The sequence below is a fragment of the Neoarius graeffei genome, chromosome 1 (assembly GCF_027579695.1).
Source record: "Neoarius graeffei isolate fNeoGra1 chromosome 1, fNeoGra1.pri, whole genome shotgun sequence".
In the NCBI taxonomy this organism is placed as follows: Eukaryota; Metazoa; Chordata; class Actinopteri; order Siluriformes; family Ariidae; genus Neoarius; species Neoarius graeffei.
This window is the reverse complement of record NC_083569.1, coordinates 90,195,012-90,205,011: the sequence shown is the minus strand read 5'-3', so window position 1 is coordinate 90,205,011 and position 10,000 is coordinate 90,195,012.

The following is a 10,000-nucleotide window of genomic DNA, read 5'->3' as shown; positions in this document are numbered from 1 at the left end:
AAATGTCTTTTGGCTCATATCTCATGATGCGTTTGGCCTAGAAACAAAATTCCACTATGTCAGGAATTCTTGGCTGAAGACGAATCCATCGCAACCTATGACGTCATATTCTGCCTTGAGGATTTTCCGCCATTTTGAATTTTGTTAAAATCAATGAAATTCTATGGCAACGCATAGAACCGTCTGACTAGAGGTTTTTAAACTTGGCACACTGATTCTAGGCTGCCTCAAGGATCATGTCACCAACTTTCAACTCAACACCTCAAACTCTCTAGCGCCACCAACAGGTCAAAATCACATGTACATTTCTGCATGTTACTTTTGAAAAATACGTCTGATCATCAAATTCTTAGTATCGCTGGGATGCTTGGCGCAAAAGGAATCCAACGCGCCCTGTCTCGTCATATTCCACCCAGTAGATTTTCCGCCATTTTGAATTATGTGAAAATCAATTAAAATGCTTCTCCTCCCTCAATTTTTGAACAATTTCTCCCAAACTTGGTAGATGGCAACTGGGGACTAAGCTGCATACAAAACTTACCCGGTTTTTAGAATTTCCTAAGCGTTTGGCCGTGGCAGCCAATCAAAATTGGAAGGCAGATGCAAAACAGGAAGTGTGCTCATTTCTCGGCCACCCTTTGGCGTATCTTAACGAAACTTGGTGGCATTATGCACCACGCCTCCCCAAAGGGCAGCAAAAAATTTGGAACAAATTGGCTGCTAGGGGGCGCTATAACTGGGAAAATGTCTTTTGGCTCATATCTCATGATGCGTTTTGGGTAGAAACAAAATTCCATTATCTCTGGAATCCATGCGTCAAGACGAATCCATCGCACCCTATGACGTCATATTCTGACTTGAGGTTTTTCCACCATTTTGAATTTTGTTAAAATCAATCAAATTCGATGGCAACCCATAGAACCATATGACTAGAGGTTTTCAAATTTGGCATCCTGATTCTACGCTCCCTCAAGGGTCTTGTCGCCAAGTTTCAACTCACCACCTCAAACTCTCGAGCGCCACCAACAGGTCAAATTCGCAGGTACATTTCTGGTTGTTACTTTTGAACCATACGTCTGATCGTCAAAATCATAGGATCTCTGGAATGCCTTGGTGACATCGAATCCAACGCGCCCTGTCTCGTCATATTGCACCTGGTAGATTTTCCGCCATTTTGAATTATGTGAAAATCTATTAAAATGCTTCTTCTCCCTCAGTTTTTAACCAATTTCTCCCAAGCTTGGTAGATAGTAACTGTGGACGAAGCTGCAGAAGAATCTTACACGGATTTATGAATTTCATAAGCGTTTGGCCGTGGCAGCCAATCAAATTTGGCTCCTCAGACGCAAAAGAGGATGTGTGCTCACATCTCGGCCGCCCTTTGGCAGATCTTAATGAAACTTGGTGGCCTTTTGCCAGACGCCACCAGAAAGGTCCGCAAAAAACTTGGAACAACTTGGCAGCTAGGGGGCGCTATAACTAGGAAAAATTACTTTTGGCTCATATCTCATGATCTGTTTGGGCTAGAAACAAAATTCCACTATCTCTGGAATCCTTGGCTCAAGCCGAATCCATCGCAGCCTATGACGTCATATTTAGCCTTTACGATTTTCCGCCATTTTGAATTTTGTAAAAATCAATTAAAATGCTTCTCCTCCCTCAATTTTTCACCAATTTCTCCCAAACTTGGTAGATAGCAACTTTGGACTAAGCTGCACAAGGGCATTACCTGGCCCAAGTGCATTCTGCTGGCCTTCTGACTAGGCTCATATGTTGCTTGGCCCCCACATTGCTGCTTGCAGCTATATTTATTGGGGGCCAAGCAGCGAAGCTGCGAAGGCACCCATAGTGATTCTATTGTTTCTTATTATTATTGGGGGCCAAGCAGCAAAGCTGCGAAGGCACCCATAGTGATTCTATTGTTTCTTATTATTATTATTATTATTATTATTATTATTATTATTATTATTATTATTCAGTCCACTTCCGCCTCTGCAAGTCTATGGCAGCCCATTGAACCGTCTGGTAAAAAGTTGTGAAATTTGGCACACTGATTCTAGACACTCTCAACATTCCTCTCACCAAATTTCAGGCCTCTACCTCAAGCCCGTTAGCGCCACCAACAGGTCAAAGTCCCAGGTACATTTCTGCTTGTAACTTTTGAACCGTTGGTCTGATTTTCAAAAACTTGGTATCCCTGGAATCCTTGGGCCAAGACGAATCCAACGCACCCCATGACGTCATTTCCCGCCCATATATTTTTCCCGCCATTTTGAATTTTGTGAAAATCAATTAAAATGTTTCAACTCCCTCAATTTTTTACCAATTTCTCCCAAACTTGGAAGATAGCATAATTGGACGAACCTGCACAAAAGTTATACCCGGTGATTTGAATTTCACAAGCGTTTGGCCGTGGCAGCCAATCAAACTTGGCTGCAAAGATGCGAAACAGGAAGTGTGCTCATTTCTCGGCCACCCTTTGGCGTATCTTAACGAAACTTGGTGCCTTTATGCAGCACCCCTCCCGAAAGGGCCCCAAAAAATTTGGAACAAATTGGCTGCTAGGGGGCGCTATAACTAGGAAAAATGTCTTTTGGCTCATATCTCATGACTCGTTTTGGCTAGAAACAAAATTCCACTATGGCAGGAATCCTTGGCTCAAGACGAATCCATCGCACCCTATGACGTCATATTCTGCCTTGAGGATTTTCCGCCATTTTGAATTTTGTTAAAATCAGTGAAATTCTATGGCAACGCATAGAACCGTTTGACTAGAGGTTTTTAAACTTGGCACACTGATTCTAGGCTCCCTCAAGGATCTTGTCACCAAATTTCAACTCAGCACCTCAAACTCTCTAGCGCCACCAACAGGTCAAAGTCGCGGGTACATTTCTGCTTGTTACTTTTGAACCATACGTCTCATCATCAAAATCTTAGTATCCCTCGAATGCTTGGGTCAAAAGGAATCCAACGCGCCCTGTCTCGTCATATTCCACCTAGTAGATTTTCCGCCATTTTGAATTATGTGCAAATCAATTAAAATGCTTCTCCTCCCTCAATTTTTGAACAATTTCTCCCAAACTTGGTAGATGGCAACTGGGGACGAAGCTGCATAAGAAACATACCCGGTTTTCAGACTTTCATAAGCGTTTGGCCGTGGCAGCCAATCAAAATTGGCTGGCAGATGCAAAACAGGAAGTGTGCTCATTTCTCGGCCACCCTTTGGCGTATCTTAAGAAAACTTGGTGGCATTATGCGCCACCCCTCCCGAAAGGGCAGCAAAAAATTTGGAACAAATTGGCTGCTAGGGGGCGCTATAACTAGGAAGAATGTCTTTTGGCTCATATCTCATGATGCGTTTTGGCTAGAAACAAAATTCCACAATGTCAGGAATCCTTGGCTCAAGCCGAATCCATTGGACTCTATGACGTCATATTCTGACTTGAGGATTTTCCGACATTTTGAATTTTGTTAACATCAATGAAATTCGATGGCACCCCATAGAACCGTATGACTAGAGGTTTTCAAATTTTGCAGACTGATTCTTGGCTCCCTCAAGGGTCTTGTTACCAAATTTCAACTCAGCACCTCAAACTCTCTAGCGCCACCAACAGGTCAAAGTCGCAGTTTTGGAAGCTTACACACACTCACTCTCTCTCTCACACACACACACACACACACACACACACACACACACACACACACTCACTCACTCACTCTCTCTCACACACACTCTCTCTCTCTCTCTCTCTCTCTCTCACACACACACTCACTCTCTCTATCACACACACTCTCACACACACACTCACTCTCTCACACACACACTCACTCTCTCTCACACACACACACGCACTCACTCACACACACACACACACACACACACACACACACACTCTCTCTCTCTCTCTCTCTCTCTCTCTCACACACACACTCACTCTCTCTCACTCACACACACGCACTCACTCTCTCACACAGACTCTCTCACTCTCTCACACACACACAGTCACTCTCTCTCTCACTCAAACAGACTCTCTCTCTCTCACACACACTCTCTGACACACACACTCTCTCTAACACACACACTCTCTCTCTCTTACACACACACTCACTCTCTCTCTCTCACACACACTCACTCTCTCACACACACACTCACTCACTCTCTCTCACACACACACACACACACACACACACACTCTCTCTCTCACACACACACACACTCACTCTCTCACACACACACACACACACACACACACACACACACACACACACACACTCTCTCTCACACACACTCTCTCTCACACACACTCTCTCTCACACACACTCTCTCTCACACACACCCTCACTCTCTCACACACCCTCACTCTCACACACACACACACACACACACACACACACACACACACACACACACACTCTCTCCCACACTCTCTCCCACACACTCTCCCACACACTCTCTCTCCCACACACTCTCTCTCACACACACACTCTCTCTCTCTCACACACACACACACACACACACACACACACACACACACACACACACTCTCTCTCTCTCTCTCTCTCTCTCTCTCTCTCTCTCACACACACTCTCTCTCACACACACACACACACACACACACACACACACTCTCTCTCTCACACACACTCTCACACACACACACTCTCTCTCACACACACTCTCTCTCTCACTCACACACACGCACACACACACACACACACACACACACACACACACACACACACACACACAGCTAGTACACTTGAAGTAATTTCAGCCATCACAGTCAATCGAATTTGATGGTGAAGCCACCAAACAGCAAATGACCTTGTATCTCAGTCAAACGATGGTATATCGACATGAAACTTCTTGTGGGTGCTCGTGACCATCTGTCTGGCCCAAATGCATTCTGCGAGCCTGACGACTAGGCTCATAGACTGCTTGGCCCCCTCATTGCTGCTTGCAGCTATATTTGGGGGCCAAGCAGCAAAGCTGCGAAGGCACCCATAGTGATTCTATTGTTTCTTATTATTATTATTATTATTATTATTATTATTATTATTATTATTATTATTCAGTCCACTTCCGCCTCTGCAAGTCTATGGCAGCCCATAGAACCGTCTGGTAAAAAGTTGTGAAATTTGGCACACTGATTCTAGACACACTCAACATTCCACTCACCAAATTTCAGGCCTCTACCTCAAACCCGTTAGCGCCACCAACAGGTCAAAGTCCCAGGTACATTTCTGCTTGTAACTTTTGAACCGTTGGTCTGATTTTCAAAAAACTTGGTATTGCTGGAATCCTTGGGCCAAGACGAATCCAAAGCACCCCATGACGTCATTTCCCGCCCATATATTTTTCCCGCCATTTTGAATTTTGTGAAAATCAATTAAAATGTTTCAACTCCCTCAATTTTTTACCAATTTCTCCCAATCTTGGAAGATAGCATAATTGGACCAACCTGCACAAAAGTTATACCCGGTGATTTGAATTTCACAAGCGTTTGGCCGTGGCAGCCAATCAAACTTGGCTGCAAAGATGCGAAACAGGAAGTGTGCTCATTTCTCGGCCACCCTTTGGCGTATCTTAACGAAACTTGGTGCCTTTATGCAGCACCCCTCCCGAAAGGGCCCCAAAAAATTTGGAACAAATTGGCTGCTAGGGGGCGCTATAACTAGGAAAAATGTCTTTTGGCTCATATCTCATGACTCGTTTTGGCTAGAAACAAAATTCCACTATGGCAGGAATCCTTGGCTCAACACGAATCCATCGCACCCTATGACGTCATATTCTGCCTTGAGGATTTTCCGCCATTTTGAATTTTGTTAAAATCAGTGAAATTCTATGGCAACGCATAGAACCGTCTGACTAGAGGTTTTTAAACTTGGCACACTGATTCTAGGCTCCCTCAAGGATCTTGTCACCAAATTTCAACTCAGCACCTCAAACTCTCTAGCGCCACCAACAGGTCAAAGTTGCAAGTACACTTCTGCTTGTTACTTTTGAACCATACGTCTGATCATCAAAATCTTAGTATCGCTGGAATCCTTGGGTCACCATGAATCCAGGGGCCCTGTCTCGTCCTATTCCACCCAGGAGATTTTCCGCCATTTTGAATTATGTGAAAATCAATTAAAATGCTTCTCCTCCCACAATTTTTGAAGAATTTCTCCCAAACTTGGTACATGGCAACTGGGGACTAAGCTGCACAAGAAACATACCCGGTTTTTAGAATTTCTTAAGCGTTTGGCCGTGGCAGCCAATCAAATTTGGCTGGCAGATGCAAGACAGGAAGTGTGCTCATTTCTCGGCGAACCTTTGGCGTATTTTAACGAAACTTGGTGGCTTTATGCAACACCCCTCCCCAAAGGGCAGCAAAAAATTTGGAGCAAATTGGCTGCTAGGGGGCGCTATAACTAGGAAAAATGTCTTTTGGCTCATATCTCATGATGCGTTTTGCCTAGAAACAAAATTCCACTATCTCAGGAATCCTTGGCTCAAGCCGAATCCACCGCACCCTATGACGTCATATTCTGCCTTGAGGATTTTCCACCATTTTGAATTTTGTTAAAATCAATGAAATTCTATGGCAATGCATAGAACCGTCTGACTAGAGGTTTTTAAACTTGGCACACTGATTCTAGGCTCCCTCAAGGATCTTGTCACCAAATTTCAACTCAGCACCTCAAACTCTCTAGCGCCACCAACAGGTCAAAATTGCAGGTACATTTCTGCTTGTTACTTTTGAACCATACGTCTGATCATCAAATTCTTAGTGTGGCTGGAATGCTTGGGTCAAAAGGAATCCAATGGGCCCTGTCTCCTCATATTCCACCCAGTAGATTTTCCGCCATTTTGAATTATGTGAAAATCAATTAAAATGCTTCTCCTCCCTCAATTTTTGAACAATTTCTCCCAAACGTGGTACATGGCAACTGGGGCCTAAGCTGCACAAGAAATATGCCCGGTTTTTAGAATTTCTTAAGCGTTTGGCCGTGGCAGCCAATCAAATTTGGCTGGCAGATGCAAAACAGGAAGTTTGCTCATTTCTCAGCCACCCTTTGGCGTATCTTAACGAAACTGGGTGGCTTTATGCAGCACCCCTCCCCAAAGGGCAGCAAAAAAATTGGAACAAATTGGCTGCTAGGGGGCGCTATAACTAGGAAAAATGTCTTTAGGCTCATATCTCATGATGCGTTTTGGCTAGAAACAAAATTCCACTATGTCAGGAATCCTTGGCTCAAGACGAACTCATCGCACCCTATGACGTCATATTCTGCCTTGAGGATTTTCCGCCATTTTGAATTTTGTTAAAATCAATGAAATTCAATGGCAACGCATAGAACCGTCTGACTAGAGGTTTTAAACTTGGCATACTGATTCTAGGCTGCCTCAAGGATCTTGTCACCAAATTTCAACTCAGCACCTCAAAAACTCTAGCGCCACCAACAGGTCAAAGTCGCAGGTACATTTCTGCTTGTTACTTTTGAAACATTCGTCTGATCATCAAAATCTTAGTATCTCTAGAATGCTTGGGTCACAAGGAATCCAACGCGCCCTGTCTCGTCATATTCTACCCAGTAGATTTTCCGGCATTTTGAATTATGTGAAAATCAATTAAAATGCTTCTCCTCCCTCAGTTTTTGACCAATTTCTCCCAAACTTGGTAGATAGCAACTCTGGAGGAGCCTACACAAGTAACTTACACGGATTTTTGAATTTCATAAACGTTTGGCCGTGGCAACCAATCAAATTTGGCTGAGCATATGCGAACCAGGAAGTGTGCTCATATCTCGGCCGCCCTTTGGCGTATCTAAATGAAACTTGGTGGCATTGTGCAAGACCTCTCCAAAAAGGGCCCCAACAAATTTGGAACACATTGGCGGCAAGGGGGCGCTATAACAAGGAAAAATGTCTTTTTGCTCATATCTCATGATGCGTTTTGGGTAGAAACAAAATTCCACTATCGCTGGAATCCTTGGGTCAAGCCGAATCCATCACAACCTATGAGGTCATATTCAGACTTGAGGATTTTCCGCCATTTTGAATTTCGTGAAAATCAATTAAAATGCTTCTCCTACCTCAATTTTTGACCAATTTCTCCCAAACTTGGTACATCGCAACTTTGCACTAGGCTGCACAAGGGCATTACATGGCGCAAATGCCTTCTACTGGCCTGACATCTCGTCTCATATACTGCTTGGCCCCCACATTGCTGCTTGCAGCTATATTTATTATTATTATTGGGGGCCAAGCAGCGAAGCTGCGAAGGCACCCATAGTGATTCTATTGTTTCTTATTATTATTATTATTATTATTGGGGGCCAAGCAGCGAAGCTGCGAAGGCACCCATAGTGATTCTATTGTTTCTTATTATTATTATTATTATTATTATTATTATTATTATTATTATTATTATTCAGTCCACTTCCGCCTCTGCAAGTCTATGGCAGCCCATAGAACCGTCTGGTAAAAAGTTGTGAAATTTGGCACACTGATTCTAGACACTCTCAAGATTCCTCTCAACAAATTTCAGGCCTCTACCTCAAACCCGTTAGCGCCACCAACAGGTCAAAATCTCAGGTACATTTCTGCTTGTAACTCTTGAACCGTTGGTCTGATTTTCAAAAACTTGGTATCCCTGGAATCCTTCGGCCAAGACGAATCCAACGCACCCCATGACGTCATTTCCGCCCATATATTTTTCCCGCCATTTTGAATTTTGTGAAAATCAATTAAAATGTTTCAACTCCCTCAATTTTTTACCAATTTCTCCCAAACTTGGAAGATAGCATAATTGGACCAACCTGCACAAAAGTTATACCCGGTGATTTGAATTTCACAAGCGTTTGGCCGTGGCAGCCAATCAAATTTGGCTGCGAAGACGTGAAACAGGAAGTGTGCTCATTTCTCGGTGGCCCTTTGGCCTATCTTGACGAAACTTGGTGGGATTATGCGGCACCGCTTCTCAAAGGGCCCCCAAAAATTTGGAACAAATTGGCCGCTAGGGGGCGCTATAACTAGGAAAAATGTCTTTTGGCTCATATCTGATGATGCGTTTGGCCTAGAAACAAAATTCCACTATGTCAGGAATTCTTGGCTGAAGACGAATCCATCGCAACCTATGACGTCATATTCTGCCTTGAGGATTTTCCGCCATTTTGAATTTTGTTAAAATCAATGAAATTCTATGGCAACGCATAGAACCGTCTGACTAGAGGTTTTTAAACTTGGCACACTGATTCTAGGCTGCCTCAAGGATCATGTCACCAAATTTCAACTCAACACCTCAAACTCTCTAGCGCCACCAACAGGTCAAAGTCACAGGTACATTTCTGCTTGTTACTTTTGAACAATACGTCTGATCATCAAATTCTTAGTATTGCTGGGATGGTTGGCTCAAAAGGAATCCAACGCGCCCTGTCTCGTCATATTCCACCCAGTAGATTTTCCGCCATTTTGAATTATGTGAAAATCAATTAAAATGCTTCTCCTCCCTCAATTTTTGAAGAATTTCTCCCAAACTTGGGAGCTGGCAACTGGGGACTAAGATGCATAAAAAACTTACCCGGTTTTTAGAATTTCCTAAGCGTTTGGCCGTGGCAGCCAATCAAAATTGGAAGGCAGATGCAAAACAGGAAGTGTGCTCATTTCTCGGCCACCCTTTGGCGTATCTTAACGAAACTTGGGGGCATTATGCACTACGCCTCCGCAAAGGGCAGCAAAAAATTTGGAACAAATGGGCTGCTAGGGGGCGCTATAACTGGGAAAAATGTCTTTTGGCTCATATCTCATGATGCGTTTTTGGTAGAAACAAAATTCCATTATCTCTGGAATCCATGCGTCAAGACGAATCCATCGCACCCTATGACGTCATATTCTGCCTTGAGGATTTTCCGCCATTTTGAATTTTGTTAAAATCAATGAAATTCTATGGCAACGCATAGAACCGTCTGACTAGAGGTTTTTAAACTTGGCACCCTGATTCTAGGCTGCCTC